General features: G+C 46.5%; 7 non-coding genes and 37 pseudogenes across 7 annotated transcripts; all 44 read left to right on the top strand.

Annotated features, from left to right (window-relative positions):
- Positions 1-190: 190 nt before the first annotated feature.
- On the top strand, positions 191-309 carry LOC148247094 (5S ribosomal RNA; annotated as a pseudogene).
- A 561-nt stretch (positions 310-870) lies between these two features.
- Positions 871-989, top strand: LOC148247095 (5S ribosomal RNA; annotated as a pseudogene).
- Positions 990-1,550: 561 nt separating this feature from the next.
- Positions 1,551-1,669, top strand: LOC148247096 (5S ribosomal RNA; annotated as a pseudogene).
- A 235-nt stretch (positions 1,670-1,904) lies between these two features.
- Positions 1,905-2,023, top strand: LOC148247097 (5S ribosomal RNA; annotated as a pseudogene).
- A 204-nt stretch (positions 2,024-2,227) lies between these two features.
- On the top strand, positions 2,228-2,346 carry LOC148247098 (5S ribosomal RNA; annotated as a pseudogene).
- Positions 2,347-2,552: 206 nt separating this feature from the next.
- Positions 2,553-2,671, top strand: LOC148247099 (5S ribosomal RNA; annotated as a pseudogene).
- Positions 2,672-2,731: 60 nt separating this feature from the next.
- Positions 2,732-2,850, top strand: LOC148247100 (5S ribosomal RNA; annotated as a pseudogene).
- A 528-nt stretch (positions 2,851-3,378) lies between these two features.
- LOC148247101 (5S ribosomal RNA) lies at positions 3,379-3,497 on the top strand (annotated as a pseudogene).
- A 209-nt stretch (positions 3,498-3,706) lies between these two features.
- LOC148247102 (5S ribosomal RNA) lies at positions 3,707-3,825 on the top strand (annotated as a pseudogene).
- Positions 3,826-4,387: 562 nt separating this feature from the next.
- LOC148247103 (5S ribosomal RNA) lies at positions 4,388-4,506 on the top strand (annotated as a pseudogene).
- Positions 4,507-4,709: 203 nt separating this feature from the next.
- On the top strand, positions 4,710-4,828 carry LOC148247104 (5S ribosomal RNA; annotated as a pseudogene).
- Positions 4,829-5,390: 562 nt separating this feature from the next.
- Positions 5,391-5,509, top strand: LOC148247105 (5S ribosomal RNA; annotated as a pseudogene).
- Positions 5,510-6,068: 559 nt separating this feature from the next.
- LOC148247106 (5S ribosomal RNA) lies at positions 6,069-6,187 on the top strand (annotated as a pseudogene).
- A 559-nt stretch (positions 6,188-6,746) lies between these two features.
- LOC148247107 (5S ribosomal RNA) lies at positions 6,747-6,865 on the top strand. Its single transcript, XR_015815366.1, has one exon. It is a non-coding gene; the product is annotated as a 5S ribosomal RNA (ribosomal RNA).
- Positions 6,866-7,070: 205 nt separating this feature from the next.
- LOC148247108 (5S ribosomal RNA) lies at positions 7,071-7,189 on the top strand. Its single transcript, XR_015814739.1, has one exon. It is a non-coding gene; the product is annotated as a 5S ribosomal RNA (ribosomal RNA).
- A 560-nt stretch (positions 7,190-7,749) lies between these two features.
- Positions 7,750-7,868, top strand: LOC148247109 (5S ribosomal RNA). The gene has a single exon (XR_015814278.1). It is a non-coding gene; the product is annotated as a 5S ribosomal RNA (ribosomal RNA).
- Positions 7,869-8,427: 559 nt separating this feature from the next.
- LOC148247110 (5S ribosomal RNA) lies at positions 8,428-8,546 on the top strand (annotated as a pseudogene).
- A 206-nt stretch (positions 8,547-8,752) lies between these two features.
- LOC148247111 (5S ribosomal RNA) lies at positions 8,753-8,871 on the top strand. Its single transcript, XR_015815884.1, has one exon. It is a non-coding gene; the product is annotated as a 5S ribosomal RNA (ribosomal RNA).
- A 560-nt stretch (positions 8,872-9,431) lies between these two features.
- Positions 9,432-9,550, top strand: LOC148247112 (5S ribosomal RNA; annotated as a pseudogene).
- Positions 9,551-10,113: 563 nt separating this feature from the next.
- On the top strand, positions 10,114-10,232 carry LOC148247113 (5S ribosomal RNA; annotated as a pseudogene).
- Positions 10,233-10,441: 209 nt separating this feature from the next.
- Positions 10,442-10,560, top strand: LOC148247114 (5S ribosomal RNA). The gene has a single exon (XR_015815090.1). It is a non-coding gene; the product is annotated as a 5S ribosomal RNA (ribosomal RNA).
- A 563-nt stretch (positions 10,561-11,123) lies between these two features.
- Positions 11,124-11,241, top strand: LOC148247115 (5S ribosomal RNA; annotated as a pseudogene).
- A 560-nt stretch (positions 11,242-11,801) lies between these two features.
- On the top strand, positions 11,802-11,919 carry LOC148247116 (5S ribosomal RNA; annotated as a pseudogene).
- A 204-nt stretch (positions 11,920-12,123) lies between these two features.
- LOC148247117 (5S ribosomal RNA) lies at positions 12,124-12,242 on the top strand (annotated as a pseudogene).
- A 560-nt stretch (positions 12,243-12,802) lies between these two features.
- Positions 12,803-12,921, top strand: LOC148247118 (5S ribosomal RNA; annotated as a pseudogene).
- Positions 12,922-13,480: 559 nt separating this feature from the next.
- LOC148247119 (5S ribosomal RNA) lies at positions 13,481-13,599 on the top strand (annotated as a pseudogene).
- A 205-nt stretch (positions 13,600-13,804) lies between these two features.
- LOC148247120 (5S ribosomal RNA) lies at positions 13,805-13,923 on the top strand (annotated as a pseudogene).
- A 914-nt stretch (positions 13,924-14,837) lies between these two features.
- LOC148247121 (5S ribosomal RNA) lies at positions 14,838-14,956 on the top strand (annotated as a pseudogene).
- Positions 14,957-15,160: 204 nt separating this feature from the next.
- LOC148247122 (5S ribosomal RNA) lies at positions 15,161-15,279 on the top strand (annotated as a pseudogene).
- A 209-nt stretch (positions 15,280-15,488) lies between these two features.
- On the top strand, positions 15,489-15,607 carry LOC148247123 (5S ribosomal RNA; annotated as a pseudogene).
- A 561-nt stretch (positions 15,608-16,168) lies between these two features.
- LOC148247124 (5S ribosomal RNA) lies at positions 16,169-16,287 on the top strand (annotated as a pseudogene).
- Positions 16,288-16,492: 205 nt separating this feature from the next.
- LOC148247125 (5S ribosomal RNA) lies at positions 16,493-16,611 on the top strand. Its single transcript, XR_015815759.1, has one exon. It is a non-coding gene; the product is annotated as a 5S ribosomal RNA (ribosomal RNA).
- Positions 16,612-16,816: 205 nt separating this feature from the next.
- On the top strand, positions 16,817-16,935 carry LOC148247126 (5S ribosomal RNA; annotated as a pseudogene).
- A 561-nt stretch (positions 16,936-17,496) lies between these two features.
- On the top strand, positions 17,497-17,614 carry LOC148247127 (5S ribosomal RNA; annotated as a pseudogene).
- Positions 17,615-17,818: 204 nt separating this feature from the next.
- On the top strand, positions 17,819-17,937 carry LOC148247128 (5S ribosomal RNA; annotated as a pseudogene).
- Positions 17,938-18,260: 323 nt separating this feature from the next.
- On the top strand, positions 18,261-18,378 carry LOC148247129 (5S ribosomal RNA; annotated as a pseudogene).
- Positions 18,379-18,582: 204 nt separating this feature from the next.
- On the top strand, positions 18,583-18,701 carry LOC148247130 (5S ribosomal RNA; annotated as a pseudogene).
- Positions 18,702-19,023: 322 nt separating this feature from the next.
- On the top strand, positions 19,024-19,141 carry LOC148247131 (5S ribosomal RNA; annotated as a pseudogene).
- A 204-nt stretch (positions 19,142-19,345) lies between these two features.
- On the top strand, positions 19,346-19,463 carry LOC148247132 (5S ribosomal RNA; annotated as a pseudogene).
- Positions 19,464-19,672: 209 nt separating this feature from the next.
- On the top strand, positions 19,673-19,791 carry LOC148247133 (5S ribosomal RNA; annotated as a pseudogene).
- A 235-nt stretch (positions 19,792-20,026) lies between these two features.
- LOC148247134 (5S ribosomal RNA) lies at positions 20,027-20,145 on the top strand. The gene has a single exon (XR_015814748.1). It is a non-coding gene; the product is annotated as a 5S ribosomal RNA (ribosomal RNA).
- An 885-nt stretch (positions 20,146-21,030) lies between these two features.
- On the top strand, positions 21,031-21,149 carry LOC148247135 (5S ribosomal RNA; annotated as a pseudogene).
- A 205-nt stretch (positions 21,150-21,354) lies between these two features.
- LOC148247136 (5S ribosomal RNA) lies at positions 21,355-21,473 on the top strand (annotated as a pseudogene).
- A 209-nt stretch (positions 21,474-21,682) lies between these two features.
- LOC148247137 (5S ribosomal RNA) lies at positions 21,683-21,801 on the top strand (annotated as a pseudogene).
- The last annotated feature ends 208 nt before the right edge of the window (positions 21,802-22,009 follow it).

Consider the following 22,009-nt stretch of genomic DNA (forward strand, 5'->3'; position numbering starts at 1 on the left):
GTCGTTCGACGTTACGCGCGACTTTAATTATGGTCCGCAGATTTATTCGCAAATGTGAGTCACGGCGCCGTGGCATTTTACTTGATATTTGAACGAGAACGAGAGGTGCAGTGTGCACGCACAAGGAAACAAATGACGGGAGGGGGAAGAAAGGAGAAGGAGTTTATGTATTTGCAGCGCGAAATTAAACCGGTGCGTTCCTACCAGCACGAATGCACTGGATCCCATCAGAACTCCGCAGTTAAGTGTGCTTGGGCGAGATTAGTACTTGGATGGGTGACCTCCTGGGAAGTCCTCGTGTCGCACTAATTTTTTTTTAGACGGGTCGTTCGACGTTACGCGCGACTGGAACTAGGGTCCCCTGGTTCATACGCAAATGTGAGTCAAGAAGCAGGGGCATTTTAATCGATATTAGAACGAGAAGGAGAGATGCAGAGTGCACGCACAAGGAAACAAATGACGGGAGGGGGGATGGAGGGAGAAAAAGTGTATGTATTTGCAGCGCAGAATGAAACATGAGCAATCATACCAACACCAGTACAACGGATTCTATCAGAACTCCGCAAGTTAAGGGTGCTTGGGCGAGAGTAGCACTAGGATGGGTGACCTCCTGCGAAGTCCTTATATTTCACCAATTTTCTTAGGAAGTCCTGGTGTTGCACCCATTTTTTTGCAGATGATTCTTTCGACGATATGCGCGACTTGAATTATGGTCCTCAGGTTTATTCGCAAATGTGAGTCATGGCACCGTAGCATTTTACTTGATATTAGAACGAGCACGGGAGGTGTAGTGCGCATGCACAAGGAAACAAATGACGGGAGGGGGAAGAAAGGAGAAGGAGTTTATGTATTTGCAGCGCGGAATTAAACGTGTGCGATCATACCAGCACTAATGCACCGTATCACATCAGAACTCCGCAGTTAAGTGTGCTTCGGCGAGAGTAGTACTTGGATGGGTGACCTCCTGGGAAGTCCTCGTGTCGCACTAATTTTTTTTCAGACGGGTCGTTCGACGTTGCGCGCGACTGGAACTGGGGTCCACTGGTTTATACGCAATTGTGAGTCAAGAAGCAGGGGCATTTTAATCGATATTAGAACGAGAAGGAGAGATGCAGAGTGCACGCACAATGAAACAAATGACGGGAGGGGGGATGGAGGGAGAAAAAGTGTATGTATTTGCAGCGGAGAATGAAACATGAGCCATCATACCAGCACCAATGCAACGGATTCTATCAGAACTCCGCAAGTTAAGGGTGCTTGGGCGAGAGTAGCACTAGGATGGGTGACCTCCTGCGAAGTCCTTATATTTCACCCATTTTCTTAGGAAGTCCTCGTGTTGCACCCATTTTTTTGCAGATGATTCTTTCGACGATACGCGCGACTTGAATTATGGTCCTCAGGTTTATTCCCAAATGTGAGTCACGACACCGTAGCATTTTACTTGATATTAGAACGAGCACGGGAGGTGTAGTGCGCACGCACAAGGAAACAAATGACGGGAGGGGGAAGAAAGGAGAAGGAGTTTATGTATTTGCAGCGCTGAATTATACGGGTGCGATCATACCAGCACTAATGCACCGGATCCCATTAGAACTCCGCAGTTAAGTGTGCTTGGGCGAGAGTAGCACTAGGATGGGTGACCTCCTGCGAAGTCCTTATATTTCACCCATTTTCTTAGGAAGTCCTCGTGTTGCACCCATTTTTTTGCAGATGATTCTTTCGACGATGCGCGCGACTTGAATTATGGTCCTCAGGTTTATTTGCAAATGTGAGTCACGGCAACGTAGCATTTTACTTGATATTAGAACGAGCACGGGAGGTGTAGTAGGCACGCACAAGGAAACAAATGGCGGGAGGGGGAAGAAAGGAGAATGAGTTTATGTATTTGCAGCGCAAAATTAAACAGGTGCGATCATAACAGCATTAATGCACCGGATCCCATCAGAACTCCGTAGTTAAGTGTGCTTGGGCGAGATTAGTACTCGGATGGGTGATCTCCTGGGAAGTCCTCGTGTCGCACTAATTTTTTTCAGACGGGTCGTTCGACGTTACACGCGTCTGGAACTAGGGTCTGCTGGTTTATACGCAAATGTGAGTCAAGAAGCAGGGGCATTTTAATCGATATTAGAACGAGAATGAGAGGTGAAGTGTGAACGCACAAGGAAACAAATGACGGGAGGGGGAAGAAAGGAGAAGGAGTGTATGTAATTGCAGCGCGAAAATAAACAGGTGCGATCATACCAGCACTAAAGCTCCAGATCCCATCAGAACTCTGCAATTAAGTGTGCTTGGGCGAGGGTAGTACTCGGATGGGTGACCACCTGGGAAGCCCTCGTGTTGCTTCTATTTTTTTTCGGATGGGTTGTTCGACGTTACGCGCAAATGGAATTATAATCCGCTGGTTCATTTGCAAAGGTGAGTCACGGTGCTGGGGCATATTACTTGATATTAGAACGAGAAAGAGAGATGCAGAGTGCACACACAAGGAAACAAATGACGGGAGGGGGGATGGAAGGAGAAAGAGTGTATGTATTTGCAGTGCAGAATGAAATATGAGGGATCATACCAGCACTAATGCAACGGATTCTATCAGAACTCCGTAGTTAAGGGTGCTTGGGCGAGAAAAGTACTCGGATGGGTGACCTCTTGCGAAGTCCTTATATTTCACCTATTTTCTTGGGAGGGGGAAGAAAGGAGAAGGAGTTTATCTATTTTCAGCGCGAAATTAAACAGGTGCGATTATACTAGCACTAATGCATCGGATCCCATCAGAACTCTGCAGATAAGTGTGCTTGGGCGAGAGTAGTACTCGGATGGGTGACCTCCTGGGAAGTTCTCGTGTCGCACTAATTTTTTTTTCAGACTGGTTGTTCGACGTTACGCTCGACTGGAACTAGGAGCAGGGGCATTTTAATCGATATTAGAACAAAAAGGAGAGATGCAGAGTGCAGACACAAGGAAACAAATGACGGGAGGAGGGATGGAGGGAAAAATAGTGTATGTATTTGCAGCGCAGAATGAAACATGAGCAATCATACCAGCACCAATGCAACGGATTCTATCAGAACTCCATAAGTTAAGGGTGCTTGGGTGAGAGTAGCACTAGGATGGGTGACCTCCTGCGAAGTCCTAATATTTCACCCATTTTCTCATGAAGTACTCGTGTTGCACCCATTTTTTTGCAGATGATTCTTTCGACGATACGAGCGATTTGAATTATGGTCCTCAGATTTATTCGCAAATGTGAGTCACGGCACCGTAGCATTTTACTTGATATTAGAACGAGAAGGAGAGGTGCAGTGCGCACGCACAAGGAAACAAATGATGGGAGGGGGGTAGGGAAGAAGGAGTGTATGTATTTTCAGCACGAAATTAAACAGGTGCGGTCACACCAGCACAAATGCACCGGATCCCATCAGAACTCCGCAGTTAAGTGTGCTTTGGCGAAAGTAGTACAATGATGGGTTACCTCCTTGGAAGTTCTCGTGTTGCACCCATTTTCTTTTTTTCAGATGTGTCGTTCGACCTTACGCGCGACCTTAATTATGGTCCGCAGATTTATTCGCAAATGTGAGTCACGGCGCTGTGGCATTTTACTTGATATTTGAGCGAGAACGAGAGGTGCAGTGAGCACGCACAAGGAAACAAATGACGGGAGGGGGAATAAAGGAGAAGGAGTTTATGTATTTGCAGCACGAAATTAAACAGGTTCGATCATACCAGCACTAATGCACCGGATCCCATCAGAACTCCGCAGTTAAGTGTGCTTGGGCGAGAGTAGTACTCGGATGGGTTACCTCTTGGGAAGTCCTCGTGTCGCACTAATTTTTTTTTTCAGATGGGTCGTTCGACGTTACGCGCGACTGGAACAAGGGTCCACTAGTTTATACGCAAATGTGAGTCAAGAAGCATGAGCGTTTTAATCGATATTAGAACGAGAAAGAGAGATGCAGAGTGCACGCACAAGGAACAAATGACGGGAGGGGGGATGGAGGTAGAAAAAGTATATGTATTTGCAGCGCAGAATAAAACATGAGCAATCATACCAGCACCAATGCAACGGATTCTATCAGAACTCTGCAAGTTAAAGGTGCTTGGGCGAGAGTAGCACTAGGATGGGTGACTTCCTGCGAAGTCCTTATATTTCACCCATTTTCTTGGGAGGTCCTCGTGTTGCACCCATCTTTTTGCAGATGATTCTTTCGAAGTTACGCGCGACTTGATTTATGGTCCGCAGGTTTATTCGCAAATGTGAGTCACGGCACCGTGGTATTTTAATTGATATTAGAACGAGCACGGGAGGTGCAATGCGCACGCACAAGGAAACAAATGACGGGAGGGGGAAGAAAGGAGAAGGAGTTTATGTATTTGTAGCGCGGAATTAAACGGGTGCGATCATACCAGCACTAATGCACTGGATCCCATCAGAACTCTTCAGTTAAGTGTGCTTGGGCGAGAGTAGTTCTCGGATTGGTGACCACCTGGGAAGTCCTCGTGTCGCACCAATTTTTTTTCAGATGGGTCGTTCGACGTTACGCGCGACTGGAACTATGGTCCGCTGGTTTATACGCAAATGTGAGTCAAGAATCAGGGGCATTTTAATCGATATTAGAATGAGAAGGAGAGGTGCAGTGTGAACGCACAAGGAAACAAATGATGGGAGGGGGGAGGGAAGAAGGAGTGTATGTATTTTCAGCACGAAATTAAACAGGTGCGGTCACACCAGCACAAATGCACCGGATCCCATCAGAACTCCGCAGTTAAGTGTGCTTTGGCGAAAGTAGTACAATGATGGGTTACCTCCTGGGAAGTTCTCGTGTTGCACCCATTTTCTTTTTTTCAGATGTGTCGTTCGACGTTACGCCCGACTTGAATTATGGTCCGCAGATTTATTCGCAAATGTGAGTCACGGCGCCGTGGCATTTTACTTGATATTTGAACGAGAACAAGAGGTGCAGTGCGCACGCACAAGGAAACAAATGACGGGAGGGCGAAGAAAGGAGAAGGAGTGTATGTATTTGCAGCGCGAAATGAAACAGGTGCGATCATACCAGCAATAATGCAACGAATTCTATCAGAACTCCGTAGGTAAGGGTGCTTCGGCGAGAGTAGTACTAGTATGGGTTACCTCCTGCGAAGTCCTTATATTTCACCCATTTTCTTGTGAAGTCCTCGTGTTGTACCCATTTTTTTGCAGATGATTCTTTCGACGTAACGCGCGACTTGAATATGGTCCTATGGTTTATTCGTAGATGTGAGTCACGGCGCTGTAGTATTTTACTTGATATTAGAACGAGAACGGGAGGTGCAGTGCGCACGCACAAGGAAACAAATGATGGGAGGGGGAAGAAAGGGGAATGAGTTTATGTATTTGCAGCGCGGAATTAAATGGGTGCGATAATACCAGCACTAATGCACCGGATCCCGTCAGAACTCCGTAGTTAAGTGTGCTTCGGCGAGAGTAGTACTCATATGGGTGACCTCCTGGTAAGTCCTCGTGTCGCACCAATTTTTTTTCAGACGGGTCGTTCGACGTTACGCGTGACTGGAACTAGGGTCCGCTGGTTTATCTGCAAATGTGAATCAAGAAGCAGGGGCATTTTAATCGATATTAGAACGAGAAGGAGAGGTGCAGTGTGAATGCACAAGGAAACAATTGATGGGAGGGGGAGGGAAGAAGAAGGAGTGTATGTATTTTCAGCACGAAATAAAACAGGTGCGATCATACCAGCACTAATGCAACGGATTCTATCAGAACTCCGTAGGCAAGGGTGCTTGGGCGAGAGTAGTACTAGCATGGGTTACGTCCTGCGAAGTCCTTATATTTCACCCATTTTCTTGTGAAGTCCTCGTGTTGCACCCATTTTTTTGCAGATAATTCTTTCGACATTACGCGCGACTTAAATTATGGTCCTCAGGTTTATTCGCAAATGTGATTCACGGCGCTGTAGCATTTTACTTGATATTAGAACGAGAACGGGAGGTGCAGTGCGCACGCACAAGGAAACAAATGACGGGAGGGGGGAGAAAGGAGAAGGAGTTTATGTATTTGCAGCGCAAAATTAAACGGTTGCGATCATACCATCACTAATGCACCGGATCCCATCAGAACTCCATAGTTAAGTGTGCTTGGGTGAGAGTAGTTCTCGGATGGGTGACCTCTTGGGAAGTCCTCGTGTCGCACCAATTTTTTTTCAGACCGGTCGTTCGACGTTACGCTCGACTGGAACTGGGGTCTGCTGGTTTATACGCAATTGTGAGTCAAGAAGCAGGGGCATTTTAATCGATATTAGAACGAGAAGGAGAGGTGCAGTGTGAACGCACAAGTAAACAATTGATGGGAGGGGGAGGGAAGGAGAAGGAGTGTATGTATTTTCAGCACGAAATTAAACAGGTGCGATCATACAAGCACTAATGCAACGGATTCTATTAGAACTCCGTAGGTAAGGGTACTTGGGCGAGAGTTGTACTAGCATGGGTTACCTCCTGCGAAGTCCTTATATTTCACCCATTTTCTTGTGAAGTCCTCGTGTTGCACCCATTTTTTTGCAGATGATTCTTTCGATGTTACACGTGACTTGAATTATGGTCCTCAGGTTTATTCGCAAATCTGAGTCACGTCGCTGTAGCATTTTACTTGATATTAGAACGAGAACAGGAGGTGTAGCGCGCAAGCACAAGGAAACAAATGACGGGAGGGGGAAGAAAGGGGAAAGAGTTTATGTTTTTGCAGCGCGAAATTAAACAGGTGCGATCATACCAGCACTAATGCACCGGATCCCATCAGAACTCCGAAGTGAAGTGTGCTTTGGCGAGATTAGTACTCGGATGGGTGACCTCCTGGGAAGTCCTCGTGTCGCACCAATTTTTTTTCAGATGGGTCGTTCGACGTTACGCGTGTCTAGAACTAGGGTCCGCTGGTTTATACGCAAATGTGAGTCAAGAAGCAAGGGCATTTTAATCGATATTAGAACGAGAATGAGAGGTAAAGTGTGAACGCACAAGGAAACAAATGACGAGAGGGGGAAGAAAGGAGAAGGAGTTTATGTATTTGCAGCGTTGAATTAAACGGGTGTGATCATACCAGCACTAATGCATCGGATCCCATCAGAACTCCGCAGTTAAGTGTGCTTGGGCGAGAGTAGTACTCGGATGGGTGACCTCCTGGGAAGTCCTCGTGTCGCACCAATTTTTTTTCAGACGGGTCGTTCGACGTTACGCACGACTGGAACTAGGGTCCGCTGGTTTATATGCAAATGTGAGTCAAGAAGCAGGGGCATTTAAATCGATATTAGAACGAGAAGGAGAGGTGCAGTGTGAACGCACAAGGAAACAAATGACGGGAGGGGGAAGAAAGGAGAAGGAGTTTATGTATTTGCAGTGCGAAATTAATCAGGTGCGATCATACCAACACCAGTGCAACGGATTCTATCAGAACTCCGCAAGTTAAGGGTGCTTGGGCGAGAGTAGCACTAGGATGGGTGACCTCCTGCGAAGTCCTTATATTTCACCAATTTTCTTAGGAAGTCCTGGTGTTGCACCCATTTTTTTGCAGATGATTCTTTCGACGATACGCGCGACTTGAATTATGGTCCTCAGGTTTATTCGCAAATGTGAGTCATGGCACCGTAGCATTTTACTTGATATTAGAACGAGTACGGGAGGTGCAATGCGCACGCACAAGGAAACAAATGACTGGAGGGGGAAGAAAGGAGAAGGAGTTTATGTATTTGCAGCGCAGAATTAAATGGGTGCGATCATACCAGCACTAATGCACCGGATCCCATCAGAACTCTGCAGTTAAGTGTGCTTGGGCGAGAGTAGTACTCGGATGGGTGACCTCTTGGGAAGTCCTCGTGTCGCACCAATTTTTTTTCAGACGGGTCGTTCGACGTTACGCGCGACTGAAACTATGGTCCGTTGGTTTATACGCAAATGTGAGTCAAGAAGCAGGGGCATTTTAAACGATATTAGAACGAGAAGGAGAGGTGCAGTGTGAACGCACAAGGAAACAATTGATGGGAGGGGGAGGGAAGGAGAAAAAGTGTATGTATTTGCAGCACAGAATGAAACAGGTGCGATCATACCAGCACTAATGCAACAGATTCTATCATAACTCCGTAGGTAAGGGTGCTTGGGCAAGAGTAGTAATAGCATGGGTTACCTCCTGCGAAGTCCTTATATTTCACCCATTTTCTTGTGAAGTCCTCGTGTTTCACCCATTTTTTTGCAGATGATTCTTTCGACGTTACGCGCGACTTGAATTATGGTCCTCAGGTTTATTCGCAAATGTGAGTCACGGCGCTGTAGCATTTTACTTGATATTAGAACGATAACGGGAGGTTTAGCGTGCACGAACAAGGAAACAAATGACGGGAGGAGGAAGAAAAGAGAAGGAGTGTATGTATTTGCAGCGCGAAACTAAACAGGTACGATCATACCAGCACTAAAGCCCCGGATCCCATAAGAACTCCGCAGTTAATTGTGCTTGGGCGAGAGTAGTACTTGGATGGGTGACCTCTTGGGAAGTCCTCGTGTCGCACCAATTTTTTTTTCAGACGGGTCGTTCAACATCACGCGCATCTGGAACTAGGGTCCGCTGGTTTATACACAAATTTGAGTCAAGAATCAGGGGCATTTTAATCGATATTAGAACGAGAATGAGAGGTAAAGTGTGAACGCACAAGGAAACAAATGACCGGAGGGGGAAGAAAGGAGAAGGAGTGTTTGTATTTGCAGCGCGAAATTAAACAGGTGCGATCATACCAGCACCAAAACTCCGGATCCCATCAGAACTCCGCAGTTAAGTGTGCTTGGGCGAGGGTAGTACTCGGATGGGTGACCACTTGGGAAGCCCTCGTGTTGCACCTATTTTTTTTCGGATGGGTTGTTCGACGTTACGCGCGAATGGAATTATAAATCACTGGTTCATTTGCAAAGGTGAGTCACGGTGCCGGGTCATATTACTTGATATTAGAACGAGAAAGAGAGATGCAGAGTGCACGCACAAGGAAACAAATGACGGGAGGGGGGATGGGAGGAGAAAGAGTGTATGTATTTGCAGTGCAGAATGAAACATGAGGGATCATACCAGCACTAATACAACGGATTCTATCAGAACTCCGCAGTTAAGGGTGCTTGGGAGAGAAAAGTACTCGGATGGGTGACCTCCTGCAAAGTCCTTATATTTCACCCATTTTCTTGGGAGGTCCTCGTGTTGCACCCATCTTTTTGTAGATGATTCTTTCGACGTTACGCACGACTTGATTTATGGTCCACAGGTTTATTCGCAAATGTGAGTCATGGTATCGTGGCATTTTACTTGATATTAGAACGAGCACGGGAGGTGCAGTGCGCACGCACAAGGAAACAAATGACGGGAGGGGGAAGAAAGGAGAATGAGTTTATGTATTTGCAGCGCAGAATTAAACGGGTGCGATCATACCAGCGTTAATGCACCAGATACCATCAGAACTTCATAGTTAATTGTGTTTGGGCGAGAGTAGTACTCGGATGGGTGACCTCCTGGGAAGTCCTCGTGTCGCACCAATTTTTTTTAAGACGGGTCGTTCGACGTTACGCACGACTGGAACTGGGGTCCGCTGGTTTATACGCAATTGTGAGTCAAGAAGAAGGGGTGTTTTAATCGATATTAGAACGAGAAGGAGAGGTGTAGTGTGAACGCACAAGGAAACAATTGATGGGAGGGGGAGGAAAGGAGAAGGAGTGTATGTATTTTCAGCACGAAATGAAACAGCTGCGATCATACCAGCACTAATACAACGGATTCTATCAGAACTCCGTAGGTTAGGGTGCTTGGGCGAGAGTAGTACTAGCATGGGTTACCTCCTGCGAAGTCTTTATATTTCACCCATTTTCTTGTGAAGTCCTCGAGTTGCACCCATCTTCTTTTTTTCAGATGTGCCGTTCGATGATACGCACAACTTTAATTATGGTCCGCAGATTTATTCACAAATGAGAGTCACGACACCGTGGCATTTTACTTGATATTTGAACGAGAACGAGAGGTGCAGTGCGCACGCACAAGGAAACAAATGACGGGAGGGGGAAGAAAGGAGAAGGAGTTTATGTATTTGCAGCGTGGAATTAAACGGGTGCGATCATACCAGCACAAATGCACCGGATTCCATCAGAACTCCGCAGTTAAGTGTGCTTTGGCGAATGTAGTACAATGATGGGTTACCTCCTGGGAAGTTCCCGTGTTGTACCCATTTTCTTTTTTTCAGATGTGCCGTTCGACGTTACGCGCGACTTTAATTATGGTCCGCAGATTTATTCGCAAATTTGAGTCACAGCGCCGTGGCATTTTACTTGATATTTAAACGAGAACGAGAGGTGCAGTGCGAACGCACAAGGAAACAAATGACGGGAGGGGGAAGAAAGGAGAAGGAGTTTATGTATTTGCAGCGCAAAAATAAACAGGTGCGATCATACCAGCACAAATACAGCGGATCCCATCAGAACTCCGCAGTTAAGTGTGCTTGGGCGAGAGTAGTACTCGGATGGGTGACCTCTTTGGAAGTCCTCGTGTCGCACTAATTTTTTTTTTCAGACGGGTCGTTCGACGTTACGCGCGACTGGAACTAGGGTCCACTGGTTTATACGCAAATGTGAGTCAAGAAGCAGGGGCATTTTAATCGATATTAGAACGAGAAGGAGAGAAGCAGTGTGCGCGCACAAGGAAACAAATGACGGGAGGGGGGATGGAGGGAGAAAAAGTGTATGTATTTGCAGTGCAGAATGAAACATGAGCAATCATACCAGCACCAATGCAACGGATTCTATCAGAACTCTGCAAGTTAAGGGTGCTTGGGCGAGTGTAGCACTAGGTTGGGTGACCTCCTGCGAAGTCCTTATAATTCACCCATTTTCTTAGGAAGTTCTCGTGTTGCACCCATTTTTTTGCAGATTATTCTTTCGACGATACACGCGACTTGAATTATGGTCCTCAGGTTTATTCGCAAATGTGAGTCACGGCACCGTAGCATTTTACTTGATATTATAACGACCACGGGAGGTGCAGTGCGCACGCACAAGGAAATAAATGATGGGAGGGGGAAGAAAGGGGAAGGAGTTTATGTATTTACAGCGCGGAATTAACCGGGTGCGATCATACCACCACTAATGCACCGAATCCAATCAGAACTCCGCAGTTAAGTGTGCTTGGGCGAGAGTAGTACTCGGATGGGTGACCTCCTGAAAGTCCTCGTGTCGCAACAATTTTTTTTCAGACGGGTCGTTCGATGTTACGCGCGACTGGAACTAGGGTCCGCTGGTTTATACGCAAATGTGAATCAAGAAGCAGGGGCATTTTAATCGATATTAGAACGAGAATGAGAGGTGCAGTGTGAACGCACAAGAAAACAATTGACGGGAGGGGGAAGAAAGGAGAAGGAGTGTATGTTTTTGCAGCGCGAAATTAAACAGGAGCGATTATACCAGCACTAAAGCCCCGGATCCCATCAGAACTCTACAGTTAACTGTGCTTGGGCGAGAGTAGTACTCGGATGGGTTACCTCATGCGAAGTCCTTATATTTCACCCATTTTCTTGGGAGGTCCTCTTGTTGCACCCATCTTTTTGCAAATGATTTTTTCGACGTTACGCGCGACTTGATTTATGGTCCGCAGGTTTATTCGCAAATGTGAGTCACGGCGCTGTGGCATTTTACTTGATATTAGAACGAGTACGGGAGGTGCAGTGCGCACACACAAAGAAACAAATGACGGGAGGAGGAAGAAAAGAGAAGGAGTGTATGTATTTGAAGTGCAAAATTAAGCAAGTGGCGTCATACCAGCACTAATGCACTGGATCCCATCAGAACTCTGCAGTTAAGTGTGCATGGTCGAGAGTAGTACTCGGATGGATGACCTCTTGGGAAGTCGTCGTATCGCAACAATTTTTTTCCAGATGGATCGTTCGACGTTACGCGCGACTAGAACTATGGTCCGCTGGTTTATACGCAAATGTGAGTCAAGAATCAGGGGCATTTTAATCGATATTAGAACGAGAATGAGATGTGCAGTGTGAACGCACAAGGAAACAAATGATGGGAGGGGGGGAGGGAAGAAGGAGTGTATGTATTTTCAGCACGAAATTAAACAGGTGCGGTCACACCAGCACAAATGCACCGGATCCCATCAGAACTCCGCAGTTAAGTGTGCTTTGGCGAAAGTAGTACAATGATGGGTTACCTCCTGGGAAGTTCTCGTGTTGCACCCTTTTTTTTTTCAGATGTGTCGTTCGACGTTACGCGCGACTTTAATTATGGTCCACAGATTTATTCGCAAATGTGAGTCACAGCGCCGTAGCATTTTACTTGATATTTGAACGAGAACGAGAGGTGCAGTGCGCACGCACAAGGAAACAAATGACGGGAGGGGGAAGAAAGGAGAAGGAGTGTATGTATTTGCAGCGCGAAATGAAACATGTGCGATCATACCAGCACTAATGCAACGGATTCTATCAGATGTCTGTAGGTAAGGGTGTTTGGGCGAGAGTAGTACTAGCATGGGTTACCTCCTGCGAAGTTCTTATATTTCGCCCATTTTCTTGTGAAGTCCTCGTGTTGCACCCATTTTTTTGCAGATGATTCTTTTGACGTTACGCGCGACTTGTATTATGGTCCTCAGGTTTATTCGCAAATGTGAGTCACGGTGCTGTAGCATTTTACTTGATATTAGAACGAGAACGGGAGGTGCAGTGCGCACGCACAAGGAAACAAATGATGGGAGGGGGAAGAAAGGAGAAGGAGTTTATGTATTTGCAGCGCGGAATTAAACGGGTGCGATCATACCATCACTAATGCACCGGATCCCATCAAAACTCCGCATTTAAGTGTGCTTGGGCGAGAGTAGTTCTCGGATGGGTGACCTCCTGGGAGGTCCTCGTGTCGCACCAATTTTTTTTCAGACTGGTCGTTCGACATTACGCTCGACTGGAACTGGGGTCCGCTGGTTTATACGCAATTGTGAGTCAAGAAGCAGGGGCATTTTAATCGATATTAGAACGAGAAGGAGAGGTGCAGTGTGAACGCACAAGGAAACTTTTGATGGGAGGGGGAGGGAAGGAGAATGAGTGTATGTATTTTCAGCACGAAATGAAACAGGTGCGATCAAACCATCACTAATGCAACGGATTCTATCAGAACTCCGTAGGTAAGGGTGCTTGGGCGAGAGTTGTACTAGCATGGGTTACCTCCTGCGAAGCCCTTATATTTCACCCATTTTCTTGTGAAGTCCTCGTGTTGCACCCATTTTTTTGCAGATGATTCTTTCGACGTTACGCACGACTTGAATTATGGTTCTCAGGTTTATTCGCAAATATGAGTCACGGCGCTGTAGCATTTTACTTGATATTTGAACGAGAACGGGAGGTGCAGTGCGCACGCACAAGGAAACAAATTACGGGAGGGGGAAGAAAGGGTAATGAGTTTATGTATTTGCAGCGCAAAATTAAACAGGTGCGATCATACCAGCATTAATGTACTGGATCCCATCAGAACTCCGCAGTGAAGTGTGCTTGGGCGAGATTATTACTCGGATGGGTGACATCCTGGGAAGTCCTCGTGTCGCACCAATTTTTTTTCAGACGGGTCGTTCGACGTTACGCACGTCTGGAACTAGGGTCCGCTGGTTTATACGCAAATGTGAGTCAAGAAGCAGGGGCATTTTAATCGATATTAGAACGAGAATGAGAGGTGAAGTGTGAACGCACAAGGAAACAAATGACGGGAGGGGGAAGAAAGGAGAAGGAGTGTATGTATTTGCAGCGCGAAATTAAACAGGTGCTATCATACCAGCACTAATGCTCCAGATCCCATCAGAACTCCGCAGTTAAGTGTGCTTGGGCGAGAGTAGTACTCGGATGGGTGACCACTTGGCAAGCCCTCGTGTTGCACCAATTTTTTTTCGGATGGGTTGTTCGACGTTACGCGCGAATGGAATTATAAACCGTTGGTTCATTTGCAAAGGTGAGTCACGTTGCCGGGGCATATTACTTGATATTAGAACGAGAAAGAGAGATGCAGAGTGCACGCACAAGGAAACAAATGACGGGAGGGGGGATGGAAGGAGAAAGAGTGTATGTATTTGTAGTGCAGAATGAAACATGAGGGATCATACCAGCACTAATGCAACGGATTCTATCAGAACTCCGTAGTTAATGGATCTTGGGCGAGAAAAGTACTCGGATGGGTGACCTCCTGCGAAGTCCTTATATTTCACCCGTTTTCTTGGGAGGTCCTCGTGTTGCACCCATCTTTTTGCAGATGATTCTTTCGACGTTACGTGCGACTTGATTTATGGTCCGCAGGTTTATTCGCAAATGTGAGTCACGGCGCCGCGGCATTTTACTTGATATTAGAACGAGTACGGGATGTGCAGTGCGCACGCACAAGGAAATAAATTATGGGAGGAGGAAGAAAAGAGAAGGAGTGTATGTATTTGAAGCGCAAAATTAAACAAGTTGCATCATACCAGCACTAATGCACTGGATCCCATCAGAACTCTGCAGTTAAGTGTGCTTAGGCGAGAGTAGTACTAGGATGGGTGACCTCCTGCGAAGTCCTTATATTTCACCCATTTTCTTAGGAAGTCCTCGTGTTGCACCCATTTTTTTGCAGATGATTCTTTCGACGATACGCGCGACTTGAATTGTGGTCCTCAATTTTATTCGCAAATGTGAGTCACGGCACCGTAGCATTTTACTTGATATTAGAACGAGCACGGGAGGTGCAGTGCGCACGCACAAGGAAACAAATGACGGGAGGGGGAAGAAAGGAGAAGGAGTTTATGTATTTGCAGCGCGGAATTAAAGGGGTGCGATCATACCAGCACTAATGCGCCGGATCCCATCCGAACTCCGCAGTTAAGTGTGCTTGGGTGAGAGTAGTACTCGGATTGGTGACCTCCTGGGAAGTCCTCGTGTCGCACCAATTTTTTTTCAGACGGGTCGTTCGACGTTACGCGCGACTGGAACAAGGGTCCGCTGGTTTATACGCAAATGTGAGTCAAGAAGCAGGAGCATTTTAATCGATATTAGAACGAGAAGGAGAGGCGCAGTATGAACGCACAAGGAAACAAATGATGGGAGGGGGGTAGGGAAGAAGGAGTGTATGTATTTTCAGCACGAAATTAAACAGGTGCAGTCACACAAGCACAAATGCACCGGATCCCATCAGAACTCCGCAGTTAAGTGTGCTTTCGCGAAAGTAGTACAATGATGGGTTTCCTCCTGGGAAGTTCTCGTGTTGCACCCGTTTTCTTTTTTTCGAATGTTCCGTTCGACGTTACGCGTGACTTTAATTATGGTCTGCAGATTTATTCGCAAATGTGAGTCACGGCGCCATGGTATTTTACTTGATATTTGAACGAGAACGTGAGGTGCAGTGTGCACGCACAAGGAAACAAATGACGGGAGGGGGAAGAAGGGAGAAGGAGTTTATGTATTTGCAGCGCGAAATTAGAAAGGTGCGATCATACTAGCACTAATGCACCGGATCCCATTTGAACTCCGCAATTAAGTGTGCTTCGGCGAGAGTAATACTCGGATGGGTGACCTCCTGGGAAGTCCTCGTGTCGCACTAATTTTTTTTTTCAGACCGGTCGTTCGACGTTATGCGCGACTGCAACTAGGGTCCACTGGTTTATACGCAAATGTGAGTCAAGAAGCATGGACATTTTAATCGATATTAGAACGAGAATGAGAGATGCAGAGTGCACGCACAAGGAAACAAATGACGGGAGGGGGAGGGAAGGACAAAGAGTGTAAGTATTTTCAGCACGAAATGAAACAGGTGCGATCATACCAGCACTAATGCATCGGATTCTATCAGAACTCCATAGGTAAGGGTGCTTGGGCGAGAGTAGTACTAGCATGGGTTACCTCCTACGAAGTCCTTATATTTCACCCATTTTCTTGTAAAGTCCTCGTGTTGCACCCATTTTTTTGCAGATGATTCTTTCGACGTTACGCGCGACTTGAATTATGGTCCTCAGGTTTATTCGCAAATATGAGTCACGGCACCGTGGCATTTTACTTGATATTAGAACGAGCACGGGAGGTGCAGTGCGCACGCACAAGGAAAGAAATGACGGGAGGGGGAAGAAAAGAGATGGAGTTTATGTATTTGCAGCGCGGAATTAAACGGGTGTGATCATACCAGCACTAATGCACAGGATCCCATCAGAACTCTGCAGTTAAGTGTGCTTGGGCGAGAGTAGTACTCGGATGGGTGACCTCCTGGAAAGCACTCGTGTTGCACCTATTTTTTTTTGGATGGATTGTTCGACGTTACGCGCGAATGGAATTATAAACCGCTGGTTCATTTGCAAAGGTGAGTCACGGTGCCGGGGCATATTACATGATATTAGAACGAGAAAGAGAGATGGAGAGCGCACGCACAAGGAAATATATGACGGGAGGGGGAAGAAAGGAGAAGGAGTTTATGTATTTGAAGTGCGGAATTAAACGGGTGCGATCATACCAGCACTAATGCACCGGATCCCATCAGAACTCCGCAGTGAAGTGTGCTTGGGCGAGATTAGTACTCGGATGGGTGACCTCCTGGGAAGTTCTCGTGTCGCACCAATTTTTTTTCAGACGGGTCGTTTGACTTTACGCGCGTTTGGAACTAGGGTCCGCTGGTTTATACGCAAATGTGAGTCAAGAAGCAGGGACATTTTAATCGATATTAGAACGAGAATGAGAGGTGAAGTGTGAACGCACAAGGAAACAAATGACGGGAGGGGGAAGAAAGGAGAAGGAGTGTATGTATTTGCAGCGCAAAATTAAACAGGTTCGATCATACCAGCACTAATGCAATGGATTCTATCAGAACTCCGCAGTTAAGTGTGCTTGGGCGAGAGTAGTACTCGGATGGGTGACCACTTGGCAAGCCCTCGTGTTGCACCAATTTTTTTTCGGATGGGTTGTTCGACGTTACGCGCGAATGGAATTATAAACCGTTGGTTCATTTGCAAAGGTGAGTCACGTTGCCGGGGCATATTACTTGATATTAGAACGAGAAAGAGAGATGCAGAGTGCACGCACAAGGAAACAAATGACGGGAGGGGGGATGGAAGGAGAAAGAGTGTATGTATTTGCAGTGCAGAATGAAACATGAGGGATCATACCAGCACTAATGCAACGGATTCTATCAGAACTCCGCAGTTAAGGGTGCTTGGGCGAGAAATGTACTCGGATGGGTGACCTCTTGCGAAGTCCTTATATTTCACCCATTTTCTTTGGAGGTCCTCGTGTTGCACCCTTCTTTTTGCATATGATTCTTTCGACGTTACGCGCGACTTGATTTATGGTCCGCAGGTTTATTCGCAAATGTGAGTCACGGCGCCATGGCATTTTACTTAATATTAGAACGAGTACGGGAGGTGCAGTGCGCACGCACAAGGAAACAAATGACGGGAGGAGGAAGAAAAGAGAAGGAGTGTATGTATTTGAAGCGCAAAATTAAACAAGTGGCATCATACCAGCACTAATGCACTGGATCCCATCAGAACTCTGCAGTTAAGTGTGCTTGGTAGAGAGTAGTACTCGGATGGGTGACCTCTTGGGAAGTCCTCGTATTGCAACAATTTTTTTTCAGATGGGTCGTTCGATGTTACGCGCGACTGGAATTATGGTCCGCTGGTTTATACGCAAATGTGAGTCAAGAATCAGGGGCATTTTAATCGATATTAGAACGAGAAGGAGAGGTCCAGTGTGAACGCACAAGGAAACAAATGATGGGAGGGGAGGAGGGAAGAAGGAGTGTATGTATTTTCAGCACGAAATTAAATAGGTGCGGTCACACCAGCACAAATGCACCGGATCCCATCAGAACTCCGCAGTTAATTGTGCTTTGGCGAAAGTAGTACAAAGATGGGTTACCTCCTGGGAAGTTATCGTGTCACACCCTTTTTTTTTTTTCAGATGTGCCGTTCGACGTTACGCGCGACTTTAATTATGGTCCGCAGATTTATTCGCAAATGTGAGTCACGGCGTCGTGGCATTTTACTTGATATTTGAACGAGAACGAGAGGTGCAGTGCGCACGCACAAGGAAACAAATGACGGGAGGGGAAAGAAAGGAGAAGGAGTTTATGTATTTGCAGCGCGAAATGAAACATGTGCGATCATACCAGCACTAATGCACCGGATCCCATCAGAACTCCGCAGTTAAGTGTGCTTGAGCGAGAGTAGTACTCGAATGGGTGACCTCTTGGGAGCGCAAAATAAAACAAGTGGCATCATACCAGCACTAATGCACTGGATCCCATCAGAACTCTGCAGTTAAGTGTGCTTGGGCGAAAGTAGTACTCGGATGGGTGACCTCTTTGGAAGTCCTCGTATTGCAACAATTTTTTTTCAGATGGGTCGTTCGACATTACGCGCGACTGGAACTATGGTCCGCTGGTTTATACGCAAATGTGAGTCAAGAATCAGGGGCATTTTAATCGATATTAGAACGAGAAGGAGAGGTGCAGTGTGAACGCACAAGGAAACAAATGATGGGAGGGGGGGAGGGAAGAAGGAGTGTATGTATTTTCAGCACGAAATTAAACAGGTGCGGTCACACCAGCACAAATGCACCGGATCCCATCAGAACTCCGCAGTTAATTGTGCTTTGGCGAAAGTAGTACAAAGATGGGTTACCTCCTGGGAAGTTATCGTGTCGCACCCATTTTTTTTTTCAGATGTGCCGTTCGACGTTATGCGCGACTTTAATTATGGTCCGCAGATTTATTCGCAAATGTGAGTCATGGCGTCGTGGCATTTTACTTGATATTTGAACGAGAACGAGAGGTGCAGTGCGCACGCACAAGGAAACAAATGACGGGAGGGGGAAGAAAGGAGAAGGAGTTTATGTATTTGCAGCGCGAAATTAAACAGGTTTGATCATACCAGCACTAATGCACCGGATCCCATCAGAACTCCGCAGTTAAGTGTGCTTGGACGAGAGTAGTACTCGGATGGGTGACCTCTTGGGAGCGCAAAATAATACAAGTGGCATCATACCAGCACTAATGCACTGGATCCCATCAGAACTCTGCAGTTAAGTGTGCTTGGGCGAAAGTAGTACTCGGATGGGTGACCTCTTTGGAAGTCCTCGTATTGCAACAATTTTTTTTCAGATGGTTCGTTCGACATTACGCGCGACTGGAACTATGGTCCGCTGGTTTATACGCAAATGTGAGTCAAGAATCAGGGGCATTTTAATCGATATTAGAACGAGAAGGAGAGGTGCAGTGTGAACGCACAAGGAAACAAATGATGGGAGGGGGGGAGGGAAGAAGGAGTGTATGTATTTTCAGCACGAAATTAAACAGGTGCGGTCACACCAGCACAAATGCACAGGATCCCATCAGAACTCCGCAGTTAAGTGTGCTTTGGCGAAAGTAGACAATGATGGGTTACCTCTTGGGAAGTTCTCGTGTTGCACCCATTTTCTTTTTTTCAGATGTGCAGTTCGACATTACGCGCGACTTTAATTATGATCCGCAGATTTATTCGCAAATGTGAGTCACTGCGCCGTGGCATTTTACTTGAAATTTGAACGAGAACGGGAGGTGCAGTGCGCACGCACAAGGAAACAAATGACGGGCGGGGGAAGAAAGGAGAAGGAGTTTATGTATTTGCAGCGCGAAGTTAAACAGGTGCGATCATACCAGCACTAATGCACCGGATCCCATCAGAACTCCGCATTTAAGTGTGCTTGGGCGAGAGTAGTACTCGGATGGGTGACCTCCTACGAAGTCCTTATATTTCACCCATTTTCTTAGGAAGTCCTCGTGTTGCACCCATTTTTTTGCAGATGATTCTTTCGATGATACGCGCGACTTGAATTATTGTTCTGAGGTTTATTCGCAAATGTGAGTCACGGCACCGTAGCATTTTACTTTATATTAGAACGAGCACGGTTGGTGCAGTGCACACGCACAAGGAAACAAATGACTGGAGGGGGAATAAAGGAGAAGGAGTTTATGTATTTGCAGCGCGAAATTAAATAGGTGCGATCATACCAGCACTAATGCACCGGATCCCATCAGAACTCCGCAGTTAGGTGTGCTTGGGCGAGAGTAGTACTCGGATGGGTGACCTCTTGGGAAGTTCTCGTGTCGCACTAATTTTTTTTTCAGACGGGTCGTTCGACGTTACGTGCGACTGGAACTATGGTCCACTAATTTATACGGAAATGTGAGTCAAGAAGCAGGGGCATTTTAATCGATATTAGAACGAGAATTAGAGATGCAGAGTGCACGCACAAGGAAACAAATGACGGGAGGGGGGATGGAGGGAGAAAAAGTGTATGTATTTGCAGCGCAAAATGAAACATGAGCAATCATACCAGCACCAATGCAACGGATTCTATCAGAACTCCGCAAGTTAAGGGTGCTTGGGCGAGAGTAGCACTAGGATGGGTGACCTCCTGCGAAGTCCTTATATTTCACCCATTTTCTTAGGAAGTCCTCATGTTGCACCCATTTTTTTGCAGATGATTCTTTCGACGATACGCGAGACTTGAATTATGGTCCTCAAGTGTATTCGCAAATGTGAGTCACGACACCGTAGCATTTTACTTGATATTAGAACGAGCACGGGAGGTGCAGTGCGCACACACAAGGAAATAAATGACGGGAGGGGGAAGAAAGGAGAAGGAGTTTATGTATTTGCAGCGCGAAATTAAACGAGTACGATCATACAAGCGTTAATGCACTGGATCCCATCAGAACCCTGCAGGTAAGTGTGCTTGGGCGAGAGTAGTACTCGGATGGGTGACCTCCTGGGAAGTCCTCGTGTCGCAACAATTTTTTTTCAGACGGGTCGTTTGACGTTACGCGCGACTGGAACTGGGGTCCGCTGGTTTATACGCAATTGTGAGTCAAGAAGTAGGGGCATTTTAATCGATATTAGAACAAGAAGGAGAGGTGCAGTGTGAACGCACAAGGAAACAATTGAGAGGAGGGGGAGGAAGGAGAAGGAGTGTATGTATTTTCAACACGAAATGAAAAAGGTGCGATCTTACCAGCACTAATGCACCGTATCCCATCAGAACTCCGCAGTTAAGTGTGCTTGGGCGTGAGTAGTACTCGGATGGGTGACATCCTGGGAAGTCCTCTTGTTGCACTAATTTTTTTTTTCAGACGGGTCGCTCGACGTTACGCGCGACTGGAACTTTGTTCCGCTGGTTTATACGCAAATGTGAGTCAAGAAGCAGGGAAATTTTAATCGATATTAGAACGAGAAGGAGAGGTGCAGAGTGAACGCACAAGGAAACAAATGATGGGAGGGGGGAGAGAAGAAGGAGTGTATGTATTTTCAGCACGAAATTAAACAGGTGCGGTCACACCAGCACAAATGCACCGCATCCCATCAGAACTCCGCAGTTAAGTGTGCATTGGCGAAAGTAGTACAATGATGGGTTACCTCATGGGAAGTTCTTGTGTTGCACCCATTTTCTTTTTTTCAGATGTGCCGTTCGACGTTACGCGCGACTTTAATTATGGTCCACAGATTTATTCGCAAATGTGAGTCACGGCGCCGTGGCATTTTACGTGATATTTGAATGAAAACGACAGGTATAGTGCGCACGCACAAGGAAACAAATGACGGGAAGGGGAAGAAAGGATAAGGAGTTTATGTATTTGCAGCGCGAAATTAGACAGGTGCGATCATACCAGAACTAATGCACCGGATCCCATCAGAACTAAGCAGTTAAGTGTGCTTGGGCGAGAGTAGTACTCGGATTGGAGACCTCCTGGGAAGTCCTCGTGTCGCACTAATTTTTTTTTCAAACGGGTCGTTCGACGTTACGCGCGACTGGAACTAGGGTCCACTAGTTTATACGCAAATGTGAGTCAAGAAGGAGGGGCATTTTAATCGATATTAGAACGAGAAAGAGAGATGCAGAGTGGACGCACAAGGAAACAAATGACGAGAGGGGGGGTGGAGGGAGAAAAAGTGTATGTATTTGCAGCGCAGAATGAAACA

The sequence above is a fragment of the Carica papaya genome, chromosome 8 (genome assembly GCF_054855325.1).
Source record: "Carica papaya isolate Zhongbai chromosome 8, ASM5485532v1, whole genome shotgun sequence".
NCBI lineage: Eukaryota > Viridiplantae > Streptophyta > Magnoliopsida > Brassicales > Caricaceae > Carica > Carica papaya.